Below are 15,057 nucleotides of genomic sequence, written 5' to 3'. Positions count from 1 at the left end.
CTGAATGCCTTAAGGGCTGATTCTGAGGTCAGATTGCTGTTTAGGGCATTTGTCATTCTATGAGTCTGCTGTGTGGATTGCTTCCCATGTTGGATCATTCTCTCCTTATTAATTATATCTATTGTTATTACTAGACTTGGTCTTATTTATGTGATTCCTTTAACATTTAATCCTATCTATATGATCAATTACACACTTAATATGATCACTTTAACACATAAGATGGCATTAGTACCACCCAGCTTAATGGAAATTGGAATCCCATGGCAAGTTTTTAGCTTTACCCTTAGGGGTAAGTCCGTGAATATACTGAGTAGTAAGTATGCATACACACACACACACACACACACACAGGAAGGGGGAGAGAAACATCCCTTCATTAGTGTTACCATTTATAATTTATTGCTTAGATTGCTTCAATTGTCATGAACCAGATTGGATACTTTCATGCTGTCTGATCCTTAACAATCTAAATTAAACGCATGTCTGCCTTGTCATTTTATTTTAGGAGACTCCAAATCAGCATAAAGCACCAAGTCCTTAGTTTAGTCCAGTGGTTCACAACTGGGAAAAGGGGAGGGGCGATTTTGTCTTGGGGACGTTTGACAATGCCTAGTCTGAAGTTTTAACTGTCCCGATGGTTGTATGTGATGTTGCTGCTGATATCCAGTGAGAGAGGCCAGAGCTAAACACCCTTCAGTGCCCAAGAGAGTCCCTCACAACAATCATCCTACCCAGAATGCCAATAATGCCGACTTTGAGAAACCCAAGTTCACCCACAGATTTTCCCTGCTTACATCAATTCCTAGTTTCTCTACTTACATTGAGCTCTAGTTTCTTCACTGCCTTAACTCTCTGGCTTCCAACTTAAGGCAATTATCTTATCTCTGAGTCATTCAAAGAGTTCCCAAACTGCAGGAATCTCTGGACCCTTGTCTGGCCTGTATTCCTGCCTTGAACTGGCTTCCCCTGCCTATTTCCCCTGGTGAACTCTGCCTGCTGGTGCTCTTGAGGTCCCTCTCACACTTCCTGTCCTTTAGGAAGCCTTCCACACACTCAGGGCTATTCTCTGTGTGTCTACAGCCTCTCTCCCATATCCCCCTCCTCAGTGACTTATTGTGCTATAATAAAGTGGAGTTTGTATTGCGGTGACATGTTTTTGGATCTGACTCTTCCAGCTGTGAGTGAGTTCAGGGAGGGCTGGGACCATTCCTCCCTCATCTCTGCAGCCTCAGAGCTTCACCCTGGCTGGACACTTCATCTCTGTAAACAAGTGTGAACCAAAACAGAGAGCCAATCCAAATTAGTGAGCATCTTACAGTCACAGCTACAAAGTCCCTCTGGGATGTTGTAAGGGGCACCGTTTGAGCAAAGATGCTGTACTGGTTCTGTAGCTATAGGCCCATTTCACTGATACTAGTGTGTGCACAGGAGTTTATCAGGGTTTCATATTGGATCCCCTCTCTACTGAAACTTTACTCTTGGATGTCTTCTCATTATTTTCATGGTATAGATATGGAAACCCAGGCTTGGAGTTTAAGGAAACAGGTCATGTTGGAGCCAGAACTTAATCCATGTTCAGACCCCAGAGAACACCCTTTCAACTACTGTGGTGTATGTCGATTTGCTATGCTAATTTATGGTCTCCTGGGATCACATTGCCAATGGGCGTGCATTCTAGGGATGAAGTAAATGGGGCTGTAGGAGACATTAATGACATCCATGTCATAGCCTGGCCAGACACTAGCCCAATGTCTTTCTATTCAGCTGTATCTTAATGCTCCAGTGGTATCCCATCAAATAAGCCTATATTTGTCAAAATTTGTCCATCGGTGGGGACAAAGAAGCCTACACTTACAGATCTTGCCTGAGGACAGACCCTACAACTCTTAACACCCATGTTAGGGACTGGCTGCAAATAGATCTTTGACAATTACTTAAGTGCTGAGAAATCTGTTTCAGAGCTGAGACAACTTTGATTCCTGTCTGGGACAAGTCCTACATCCTGGGAGGTCTCCGTGCTGAATCCCAGATCTCTAAAAGCTTCCAGGCTGCTTAACTCTTCCCAAACTTTTTGGTTTAAAAATACATTCCTAATCAGTGGGTCTGGGTGCATTCTTTGTGCTTAGAGAATGTTGTTCCCTTCAACTTCAGAGCACACAGACAGACCAAAAAATGTGACACTCCATTTCCAGACTGTGTGGCCTGAGAGGACAATGTGGGTGAGGGGGTTCCCACGTGATTCTGAGAAGAGGGTTTTGCTTCCCCAGGGTGGTCCCATGGTCCTGGATTGCAGTTGGCTTTTGGGAAAATCTTTCGGACTTTTCGGGAAATCTCACATAAAGTTTATGACAGAAATTCTTACTATTGCTTTTTTTCCTCAGGGATCTTTTCCAGGGCCCATAGTCTAATTTAGAGGTGTGTGGTTGTCACACATCAAGTGTGTTTTCTTTCTTGTCTTAGTTCCTTCCATGTATTCATTCTATAAGCACTTGCTGAGTACCCCTTAGGCACCAGGCATCATAGTAAGTGCTGGAGTTAAGCAGTACAAGTGCAAGCTCACTCTTAAGGGTTTTCCTAGTTTAGCAAGAAAGACATAACAAGGACAATTCATGGTGACCAGTCTTGTGACACTTAGAGATCCAGGGATGCACACAAGAAAGACACCCAAATAAGCCCTGGGAGTCACAGATAACTTCTCAGATGGTAGCTAGTCTGATTTGCGCAGAATAAATGAATCAGGCAGCATATATTGAAGGAAATGGGAAACAAGGATCCCTGGCAATAGAGACAGGTTATAATGTGTTGTACTATGTAAATTAATGGCATAACTAGTACTCAAACAGTACTTTGTGTTTCTGTGTGGGTGCAAACTGTTGAAATCTTTACTTAGTAAATACTAAATTGATCTTCTGTATATAAAGAGAATTGAAAATGAATCTTGATGAAGAATGTTATGGGAGAGGGAGTGGGAGATGGAATGGTTGAGGGTGAGAGGGTGGTTATGGGGGGAAAAAGCTGCTATAATCCAAGAGTTGTACTTTGGAAATTAATATTTATTAAATAAAAGTTTTGGCTGGCGCCACAGCTCAATAGGCTAATCCTCCACCTGCGGTGCTGGCACCCCAGGTTCTAGTCCCGGTCAGGGTGCTGGATTCTGTCCCGGATGCTCCTCTTCCAGTCCAGCTCTCTGCTGTGGTCCGGGAGTGCAGTGAGGATGGCTCAAGTCCTCAGGCCCTGCACTTGCATGGGAGACCAGGAGAAGCACCTGGCTCCTGGCTTCGGATCAGCGCGGTGCACTGGCCGCAGCATGCCAGCCGCAGCGTGCTGGCCGCAGTAGCCATTGTGGGGTGAACCAATGGAAAAAAGGAAGACCTTTCTCTCTGTCTCTCTCTCTCACTGTCCACTCTGCCTGTCAAAAAAAAATGTTTAAAAAAAATTTGACAATTAAAAAAAGGAACCACAGAAGATTCATAATTGATTAAAAAAGTAAAAATATGCATAGATTTCAATTTTTTGTAACAAAATAAACATATCTGTTCATCTCCCTTTACATTACCATTTGAAACCTCCAGGAGCAAGGAGAAGTAAGGCACACTTGGGAAATGCAGCAGACTCAATCTGGCTGTGGAAAATGGAATGAGAGGTTAGTGAAACAGGAACTTAGAGACGGTGTAATGAGTTGTGTCCTGCAGGAACTTAGCAGGTCATCCTAAGGATTTTGGATGCAATCTTGAGGGTGAAGGAGGAAAATTTTCATCATTAAGTCCAGTATATAGGGATCCAACACGAAAGTCTGTGGCCTTTGTGACTAAGTTTTCATCAGAAAAGACACTTGTTCTGTCCCTTATCCCCAGAGCCAGCTGCAGGGACTGTGTGTAGTTGATGACAAAGAACTGAAACAGAGACTGAGCAGACCTGGGAGATCTAGGAGCCAGGGGGAGGATTAAGCCTGGGTTGGAGGTGGAATTCAAGGACCGAGAAAGAACAGATGAGGAAAAAGCAACAAGGAAGACTGACTTCCACCCGACTCCATTCGCTGTGGGTAGCTGAAGTTCCAGTCAACTTAGTGCTCCCAGAGCTGAAATTTGGGGATTCAAATCAAGAATGAAGACTGAAGTTCCAGATGGCTTACCCAAAGGAGGGGGAGAGAGTTAAACATTTACCCCAGTATTAGGCATTGAGGTGTGCACTTTGCTAATATCTGTTTCCCACCAGGGCCATGTAGTAGGGCTGATTCTTGTACTATAGCTGAAGTGAAGGAGCGCTGATAGGCGAGGTAACTTGCCCAAGTTTGCAGAGCTAGCAACTATAGAGCCAGAATTCGACCTTGATATTCTCTAGCTTCAGACTCATTTTTATCAAATGTGAAAATTGACCCTAAGCCCCAAATGTATCTAATAATCCATCACACTTCGATGTCTCTTTTACTTTTCATTTTTAAATGAAAAGTATATATACATGAGCCCTTTCCCAACATGAAATCTCCAGCCCCAAATGCTTTGCCCCAAAGATTCTGTGGCTCCAGGACTCCTACCAGAAACTTCATCTCATATCATGGTCTGTTGCTTGCATGACCATGCTCAATTCTGCCCTCCTTCCTTCTTTTTCATATCATGCATTGCCACTGAAGTCCAAGTTTGCCTCCTATTGCTTCACAGGTTGATGCTACTCCTCTTCCTTTTGAGGTTCTATATCCATCCATCAGGAAAGCCAAGACACTCTGGCAAAAAAAAAAAAAATGACCTAAATGAAAGATCTCCACGAGTGAGATCCCAGTGGAAAGAACAGGTCATCAAAGAAGGAGGTACCTTTCTCTGAAGGGAGGAGAGAACTTCCACTTTGACTATGACTATGGCCTTGTCTAAATATGATCAGAGTCAGTGAACTCATGGGGCTTCCCTAGCCTTGGCAGCTCATGACAAGAGCCTAGGGTGATCACTGATGCCATAAACAAGAGTGTCAATTTGTTAAGTCAACAACAGGAGTCACTCTGCACTTACTCCTCATGTAGGATCTCTCTCCTTAGTGTGCTGTACATTGAGATTTAATGCTATAACTAGTACTCAAACAGTATTTTTCACTTTATGTTTCTGTGGGTGCAAACTGTTGAAATCTTTTCTTAATATATGCTAAACTGATCTTCTGTATATAAAGAGAATTGAAAATGAATCATGATGTGAATGGAAGGGGAGAGGGAGTGGGAAAGGGGAGGGTAGCGGGTGGGAGGGAAGTTATGGGGGGGGGAAGGCATTGTAATCCATAAGCTGTACTTTGGAAATTTATATTCATTAAATAAACGTTAAAAAAATCTTCCATGCCCATAGATTGGAAGAATCAATATCATCAAAATGTCCATTTTCCCAAAAGCAATTTATACATTCAATGCGATACCAGATCTGGAAAAAATGGTGCTGAAATTCATATGGAGGCACAGGAGACCTCGAATAGCTAAAGCAATCTTGTACAACAAAAACAAAGCTGGAGGCATCCCAATACTAGATTTCAGCGCATACTACAGGATAGATATAATCAAAACAGCATGGTACTGGTACAGAAACAGATGGATAGACCAATGGAACAGAATTGAAACACCAGAAATCAATCCAAACATCTACAGCCAACTTATATTTGATCAAGGATCTAAAACCAATTCCTGGAGCAAGGACAGTCTCTTCAACAAATGGTGTTGGGAAAACTGGATTTCTGTATGTAGAAGCATGAAGCAAGATCCCTACCTTACACCTTACACAAAAATCCACTCAGATGGATTAAGTATATGGCCAACACCATCAAATTATTAGAGAACATTGGAGAAACCCTTCAAGATATCAGCACTGTCAAAGACTTTTTGGAAAAGACCCCGGAGGCACAGGCAGTCAAAGCCAAAATTAACAATTGGGATTACATCAAATTGAGAAGTTTCTGTACTGCAAAAGAAACGGTCAGGAAAGTGAAGAGGCAACCGACAGAATGGGAAAAAATATTTGCAAACTATGCAACAGGTAAAGGTTTAATAACCAGAATCTATAAAGAGATCAGGAAACTCCACAACAACAAAACAAACAACCCACTTAAGAGATGGGCCAAGGACCTCAATAGACATTTTTCAGAAGAGGAAATCCAAATGGCCAACAGACACTTGAAAAAATGTTCAAGTTCACTAGCAATCAGGGAAATGCAAATCAAAACCACAATGAGGTTTCACCTCACCCCGGTTAGAATGGCTCACATACAGAAATCTACCAACAACAGTTGCTGGTGAGGATGTGGGAAAAAGAACACTAACCCACTGTTGGTGGGAATGCGAACTGGTAAAACCACTATGGAAGTCAGTTTGGAGATTCCTCAGAAACCTGAATATATCCCTACCATACAACCCAGCCATCCCACTCCTTGGAATTTACCCAAAGGAATTTAAATTGGCAAACAAAAAAGCAGTCTGCACCCTAAAGTTTATTGCAGCTCAATTCACAATAGCTAAGACCTGGAATCAACCCAAATGCCCATCAACAGTAGACTGGATAAAGAAATTATGGGACATGTACTCTATAGAATACTATACAGCAGTCAAAAACAATGAAACCCGGTTGTTTGCAGCAAAATGGAGGAATCTGGAAAACATCATGCTGAGTGAATTAAGCCAGACAAATATCATATGTTTTCCCTGATTGGTGACAATTAACTGAGCACCTAAAAGGAAACCTGTTGAAGTGAAATAGACACTATGAGAAAAAGTGACTTGATCGGCCCCTGTCCTGTCTGTCGAGGAACAACTTAATACTTTATCCCTTTTAGTGTTTTTTTTGTTCTAATTAATACCATTGGTTGAACTCTGTAATTAACACACAATTTTTTTAATCATATAAATTTAATTGAAAAGTGATCCCTGTTAAATATAATAAGAGAGGGAAGAGATGTACAGTTCGGCACATGCTCAATCAGACTTGCCCCAAATGGTAGAGTCAGAAACGTGCTACCGGACTCCAATTCAATCCCATCAAGGTGGCATGTACCAATGCCATCTCACTAGTCAAAGTGATCAGTTTCAGTTTATAATTGATCCTAATGATGGGTCACATAAACAAGAGTAGTGTCTGCTAATACTAACTGATAGAATTAAAAAGGAGAGAATGATCCAACATGGGAAGCAGGATACATAGCAGACTCATATAATGGCAGATGTCCTAAACAGCACACTGGCCTCAGAATCAGCCCTTAAGGCATTCGGACCCAGCTAAAGAGCCCATGAGAGTATTTCAGGAATGGATAGCCAAGACACTCTGGCAAAAAAAAAAAAAAAAAAAAAAACCTAAATGAAAGATCTCTGTGAGTGAGATCCCAGTAGAAAGAAGGAGCCATCAAAGAAGGAGGTACCTTTCTCTGAAGGGAGGAGAGAACTTCCACTTTGACTATGGCCTTGTCTAAAGAAGATCGGAGTTGGCGAACTCAAGAGGCATCCATAGCCTTGGAAGCTCATGACAAGAGCCTCTGGTGATTACTGACGTCATAAATAAGTGTCAATTGTTAAATCAACAACAGGAGTCACTGTGCACTTACTCCCCATGTCGGATCTCTGTCCTTAATGTGTTGTACTATGTGAATTAACGGTACTCAAACAGTGCTTTATACTTTGTGTTTCTATGTGGGTGCAAACTGTTGAAATCTTTACTTAGTATATACTAAATTGATCTTCTGTATGTAAAGATAATTGAAAATTAATCTTGATGAAGAATGGAATGGGAGAGGGAGTGGGAGATGGGATGGTTGCGGGTAGAAGGGTGGTTATAGGTGGGGGAGCCGCTATAATCCAAGAGTTGTACTTTGGAAATTTATATTTATTAAATAAAAGTTAAAAATCATAAAAAAGTTGAAAAAAAATGAAACCACCAATTTACTTTCTAATAAGGTTGCACTATTTAAAATTCCAAGTGCAACGTATGATTTGCTCTTTATCTTTTTTAGGATTTGGTGTTGTCAATCTTTTCAAGTAACCATTGTAGTTGAGACAAATAAGATGTAATCATGATATTAATTTTTATTTTCTCTGATGATTACAGATGTTTGAAATCTTTTCATGTACTTGATTCATTTGTGTATCTTATCAAATGTCTGTTCAAATCTTTGGGTTATTTATTAATTTTTCTATTTTTATTGAATCTGAAGACTCTTCTGACCTAGTCTAGTCCTCTGTCATATGTCTCTAATGTAAACATTTTCTGTCTCTCCCTCTGTGACTAGCCTTTTGATATTTTTTAACAGTGGTGTTTGAAGAACAGATAGTAGTAATTTTGATGAAGATATATTTACCACTTGTTTCTTTCATGGTCCATGTTTATTGCATCTTTGACAATGAATCTTCACATGTGCAAAGTTCATGTGTATTCTCTTCTGTTTTGTTTTTCTAGAATTTGTATAGTTTCACATTTTATGTTTAGGTCTGTGATTCATTTTGAGTTCCATTGTGTGTGCAGTATTAGGTAGAACATGAGATTCCTTTCAATACTTTTTAAAAATTGTACACGGATACTCATTTTCAGAACTCTGTATGGAGAAATTTCTATTTAATTATGTTTATGCATTTATATCTAGACTCTCTAGACTTTCCTGTTGATCTAAAGCTATACTTGTAACCAATAGGATGAGGTCTTAATTCTTGAAGTTCAGAGTATATCTGTGTATCAGGTAGGATAAGCCACCAATATTTGTTGTTATTCAGTACTCTTTTGATTATGCTTAAACTTTTTGCATTTCCAAATATTTTTAAATCAGCTTGCTTGCTGGAATTTTGGAATTAAATCTGTGGATAAAATTTTATATAAACTCATTTCTGTGATTCATCAACATAGTAAAGTCCTACATTTATTTACATTTATGAAGACTGGCAGTGCTATCTCATAATATTTAGTTTCTGATCCATACTTGGTTCACAAACACATTTGTTTAAATTTTTAAAAAAATTCTTCCTGAAAAATTTTGTAGCTTACTGTATAGTGCTTTTAGATTTCTCTTACAGAGTGCCTACACTGTGTTAGATGTTTTGAGGATGTATTTAAAGATGCTAAATCATACCAGTCTGACTTCTCATTCCTACAGTGTAGGTTGGATTTTTCTTCATCTTCCTAATTTCTCCACATCTGCTTCCAAAGTGAGCAGTGATTAGGAACCACTCTTCTAGGGTGAGAGGAGAAGGGAAAGAGTTGCTCCATGAAGAAAGTAATTGCTTTGTAGTTGATACTGTCGTTACTTACATGCAGATACATACTCCTAGCATACTTGAAGCTGACCTAGGTAACTATAGCATATTCTTTGATACTGATTGATTTCCTGCATTGCCATATTTATATTCCATACAGGGACAAGCTTTAGTACAACATCTATCACAAATGCAAGTAAATGGGAGGTTTGAATTAATGAGGGCTTCCCACAATTGCCAAGACTTCAGATACGTCCTAGGAGATTTGCTATGACAGACATTTTCTTAGGGACGAGAGGTTTACTTTTTTTTATTTTTTATTTTTTTAAAATATGGGCTGCTCCTTGAAAAATGATCATGCCCCAGAGCTGCCAAAAATAAAAAATCAGCCTTGCTCTAAGGTCACCATTCTTTCCTTCTATTACTTGATTGATTACCTTGGCTTATGATTCTTTCACAGGAAAACTGGTAAGATTTGATTGTGTAAAGTGAAATAAAACACAAAACTCCTGCCCTTTGGATTCTGCATTCTAGGATTAACGTCTGAATCCATGTTTCTTTTCTGGATTGTCCTATATGTTAGTTTGCTAGGGATTCCAGAACAAAACATCGGAAACCAGGTGGCTTAAACTGCAGAAATTTGTTTTTGCAGAATCTGGAGGCTGGAAGTCTGTGACCAAAGTGCCAGCAGGTTTGTTTTCACCTAAGCCCTTTCTGCTCTGGGCTTTTAGATGGCCATCTCTTGTGTCCTTACCTGGGCTTTCCCTCTGTGTGTGCTCTCCCCTGGTATCTTTCTTATAAGGGTACCAGACACATCAGAATAGAGTCCATACATATGACCTCATTTAACCTTAATTATTTTTGTAAAGACCCTTTACTCACACGTAGTCACATTCTCAGGTTATATGTGAACATATGAATTCTAGAGGGGAACAATATGCAGACCACGGCACCCTCCAAGGACCTGAGCATCCGAGTTGGTCCCGTATTCCATCCATTGCCATTTGTCTCCTTCTGTGGAGGGAAGGTGCTGCAGGTTATGTGTGGCTTATAGTAGAGCCAGACCCCCAAGTCACTGGGACAAAGACTGCAGAGTCCTGTGAGAGGAAGCACCAGGAAGAAGAGCCACTCACCTCCTTTTACACACGGGGCATATGACAGAGGTGACATGTGGAGACCTTTCTGAGCTGTCAGAGTCAGCTCCAGAATGTTAGGGCATGTGCCATCTGCAAGAAAGAGCTCCGTGAAGGGAGGCTGCCTTGGGTCCATGGCGGGGTACGATTCATAATTCCAACCACACTGCTGCGTTTACAAGCACATGACTCCCCTTTTCACCTGCCAGAGAAGGTACAATGTCTCCCTTCATGGTTCTGAGGTGTGTCTGTGCTTCAGTGCTGGCACCAGGGAGAGGACCAGAGTCGTCCCAGTTCTGCCCCAGGTAGGCAGACAAGGCATTAGCAGGGATTGTCCCTGGGCCTGGTGGCTCATATGCAGAAAGCTGTAGTTTTAAACTCCGAGCAATGAGTGTGTCTGACAAGGCTCATGAAGTCCCATCTTTCCTAAAGGTGAAGCTTTTGTGGCTTTGCTGGGTTCGGAGGCCTGTCTGTCACCAGAGGCAAGGAATCTGGTGGATTTGGGAGGATCCCTGCCTGAGCTCAGATAACCAGCTCTGGTTTCATACAGGGTGTTGTCAAAGTCTGCCCAAACCTTGGAAGGTGAGAGGCCTGTGGAAGCTTAATGGGAAAGTTGCTGGATAGCAAATCAACTGGGCTCTGCCCCTAACAAATGTGGCTTTGTGGGCAATTAGCTTCCTGTAGGCTTAGTTTGCTCCTCTGTAAAATGGGTGAAAAGATCACCCAGGTGCCCTCCAGCTGCAAAATGCCCATTGTTCAGGCAACACTTCTTGTAAAGAACCGTGAACTTTTTAAAAAAAATTATTTGGAAGAGTTCCACAGAGGGGGAAGGAGAGGCAGAGAGAGAAAGAGAGAGAGAAGTCTTCCATCCGCAGGTTCACTTCCCAGCGGCTGCAATGGCTGGAGTTGTGCTGATCCAAAACCTGGAGCTAGGAGCTTCTTCCAGGTCTCCCACATGGGTGCAGGGACCCAAGGACTTGGGCCATCTTCCACTGCTTTCCCAGCCTATTGCAGAGAGCTGGATCAGAAGTGGAGCAACTGGGACATGAGCTGGCACCCAGATAGGATGCCGGAACTGCAGGTGGCAGCTTTACCCGCTATACCACAGCACCAGCCCCAGCAGTGAACTTTCTAACAAATGGATTCCTCTAGGAACCACAGGAGACCCTAGAATTACATCAGTGAACTCATGTTACTCCATGAATGCTTGTGTTTTTAAAGCACACTGGTTTTTGACAAATTGCTTAAAAAATAAAACACCAGTGTTTTATGCCTTAAGGGATATGTTCCAGTGACAGTATAGGGAAATAAATCATTCCTTTTTAAAAGTGCTAAGTTTTTAATGGGGCAAATTATTAACACTTAATTTCTAATTAGGGTGCTTACGCATGTAATGACATTTGGGACTCTTGTACATGCCAGGCTTTTGAGCATCCAGCAAGATAGATTAAGAGGTTCAGAGAAGGCTCCTCAGGCTCCATGTGTGTTTGGGCAGGTGTACCGTCAGGAGGCATTGCTGTCCACTGCTGGCCAGTGAGACTGCCCAGGTCTGAAGTGCAGAAGTGCCCTCAGGGCTGAGAGAAAAGACACCACCATGGTCGGCCTCCTCCTGCTCCTCTGAACCTGCCTGCCTAAGACACCGAAGTGCAAGGTGGGCTAAAGAAAGTTGCCCATCTACACAGCAGAAAAGCCATTCAGATGACGAGAGAGATTCACAAACAAGGGGAAAAAAAGCAAAACTTGCAAAACGAAAGGCCGTGTGTCTCAACCCCATTGGAGAAACACTGCAGTGGCTTCAAAATCATCCTGACCCTCCTAAGCAGGCTATCGAAAGACAGATGCTTGTGAATTAATTGGAAAGTTCTGTACTACATCCCAGATAGCCAGGAAGCACGGCTCTCCTGAGACAGCCACCAAGCAGGAGTGACAGCAGCATTGTGGTTATGACCCCGACGTTCCAGACACCCTACAGGCGAGTAATCTGCAAACTTGCAGGGAACGGGATTTTGAGCTGAGGAAATTACCAAACACTAAAGTGAGAAAAATGTGTGCTAATGATGCAGTTTCTGAGAAGCACGAGTAGAGAACTGTGGGCAGATTTAGGGGAACGGGAACTAAAGGACAAATCGAGTGACTTGGATGAGGAAATGACGGCAGCAGTCTAATTGTCCTTGCTTGAGTTGAAAATAAATAATTGGAGAGAGCTGCAAGTTATACTTAATGATTCATTAAATCATTGTCAAGAATTTGCTATTTAATTCATTTTCTTACATGATGAGAACCCCGCTTACAGTTTGCAAAATGGCATTGTTTCTACTTTAAAATGGAGATTGCTTTTCATTTACGTTAAGTTGCCCAGATAGAAATGTTATGCAAAACATATTTCATCTGAATTTCAGGGAGCAATACGAATAAGCACAAAACATGTTTTAATTACTTATGCAGGTGGATTGAGGATTGCCTAATCTCATGTTTAGGGAAATGGACAATTACTTGGTTTCCAATGGTCCCTGGGTATATTTCTAGAACTAGGATGAGAGCAGAATTGTTTTCAGTAATAATCTTACACACATCCTTCCCATAAGCATAAGCACTGTTTCATTTCCTTATAAAGTAGGGGAAAATATGAGATGAAATTCAAATATACCCATGGATTGTCCATTCTTTTTTATATTTTCTGAACCAGAGTTAAGTGGTAAAGCAATAAAGGATGACTACTCTTGCTAGGTTGACCTCCTACCCTTAATCTGTTACCTTTTGACAAAGGAGGGTCAGTGATTTCAGGCTAACTGCTTTTGGTTGTATATTATTTTCTGCTTTATTGTGAAAAATGATTGGTTCTTTTAAAAAAAATTATTTGAAAGGCAGTTATGGCAGGGGGGAGTGAGATGAGTCTTCATCTGCTGGTTTACTCCCCAAATGGCCACAACAGCCAGGGCTGAGCCAGGCCAAAACCAGAAGCCAGGAGCTTACTCCTGGTCTCCCATGTAGATACAGGGGCCTAAGTACTTGAGCCATCTGGTGCTGCTTTTGCAGGCGCATTAACAGAGAGCTGGATTGGAAGTAGAGCAGCTGGGACACAAACTGGAGCCCGTGTGGGATGCCAGCGTGGCAGGTGGCAGCTTTACCAGCTACGCCACAGAGCAGGCACCATATAATAGAGGTTTTGTGTGTGTGTGAGTGTGTTTGTTTTGTGAAGACAGAACTGGGAAGTGGACAGCCAATGACTTTGTGTGATTTTTCTTTTCTGAGAGGTAGGATTAAACTGACATAGAATATAGCTCAATATTAAAATATCATAGAAAGCATGGATGCTGTAGAATTTTTTTCTTCATAGAACTTGTTAATTATAAATGCATGTTTTTTAGATGATGCATTGTAAGTGGATTTATGTATTTCTTTTTAATTTTTTATTAATCTGAAGAGAACTGATTTCATGGATTCCATAGGTACAGTTCTCAGAGACAACCACACTTCCCTTACCTCTTCCCCCCCACCAAGTACCTCTCCTTCCCTCCCCTCTCTTCATCAGTTTTTGCAGACATAATTTCAATCCATTCTGTATTCACAGGCTTAATTTGCCACTAGTCATAATATTCAACAAGTAAAAGTAGGAAAACCACAGTTCCACCGGAGTATAAACATGGGCTAAAAATGACAATCGTACCCCAAAGTGACCATTTCGTTCCTATACATTTTTTGTAGAGAAGTAACAAAAAATTAATGATTTATGGTTAATGAGGCATCAATTAAGCCTTGCATTGGTTTAGTTAAAATGTTAGAATTATTTTACTCTGAAAATTAAAAATAAAATTTATTTCATAAGTTATAGAAGTTAGAAGACTGTAATCAAGTATACATCTGTCCACAGATGTGAATGATTTCTGTGCCTTTGTTGCTGCCCTGGAATACACGCAGGGTACAAAAACTGGCTTCCCTTTAGGAAAGAGATCAGAATAAAGGCCTTGCCTCTCATCAGGGAGATGATGACTACATTCTAGTATTTGAAGGCATAAAGACCTTTCTTCATGTTACCTAAAATGTCAGTAAGAATGAGTTAATAATAAAATCATCTTGTTATGAAAATGCTATATTCTGGGGCCGGCGCTGTGGCTCAGTGAGTTAATGCCCTGGCCTGCAGCGCCAGCATCGCATGTGGGTGCCAGTTCGAGACCCGGCTGCTCTACTTCCAATCCAGCTCTCTGTTATGGCCTGGGAAAGCAGTAGAGAATGGCCCAGGTCCTTGGGCCCCTGCACCTGTGTGGAAGACCCAGTAGAAACTCCTGGCTCCTGGCTTCAGATTGGCACAGCTCCGGCTGTTGCAGCCATCTGGGGAGTGGACCAGCAGATGGAAGACCTCTCTCTCTCCTTCTCTGCCTCTCCTCTCTCTGTGTAACTCTGACTTTTGAATAATTAAATACATATTTAAAAAAAGAAAATGCTATATTCTTATGAATTTGGTCCTTTGAAAAATAGCATTTTAAATAATTGTGATGTATTAATCAGGATGACTGCTTTAGATTTTGCCTTCAGTTAAACAAATGGACTTTTTGCTGTGAGAATGTCTTTTACAAGGGTTTCTCTGAGAAGTTTCTGTATCATAAGCTTTAAACTCTCATTTTCCTGTTGTCTCAGTTGAGAGCCAACTCCCTCCGAGGGATCCTTCTGGGCACTGGGCAGGCACCGGAGTTAACCACTCAGGACCAGCATGTCTCAGATGCCTGTTGT

General features: G+C 41.4%; 1 pseudogene; it reads left to right on the top strand.

Annotated features, from left to right (window-relative positions):
- Positions 1–10,463: 10,463 nt before the first annotated feature.
- Positions 10,464–12,494, top strand: LOC127493142 (translation machinery-associated protein 16 pseudogene; annotated as a pseudogene).
- Positions 12,495–15,057: the final 2,563 nt, after the last annotated feature.

The sequence above is a fragment of the Oryctolagus cuniculus genome, chromosome 1 (assembly GCF_051225735.1).
Source record: "Oryctolagus cuniculus isolate XC-2025 breed Fujian yellow rabbit chromosome 1, ASM5122573v1, whole genome shotgun sequence".
In the NCBI taxonomy this organism is placed as follows: Eukaryota; Metazoa; Chordata; class Mammalia; order Lagomorpha; family Leporidae; genus Oryctolagus; species Oryctolagus cuniculus.
The sequence above is the reverse complement of the archived record's forward strand: the minus strand, read 5'-3'. Positions and strand labels throughout refer to the sequence as shown.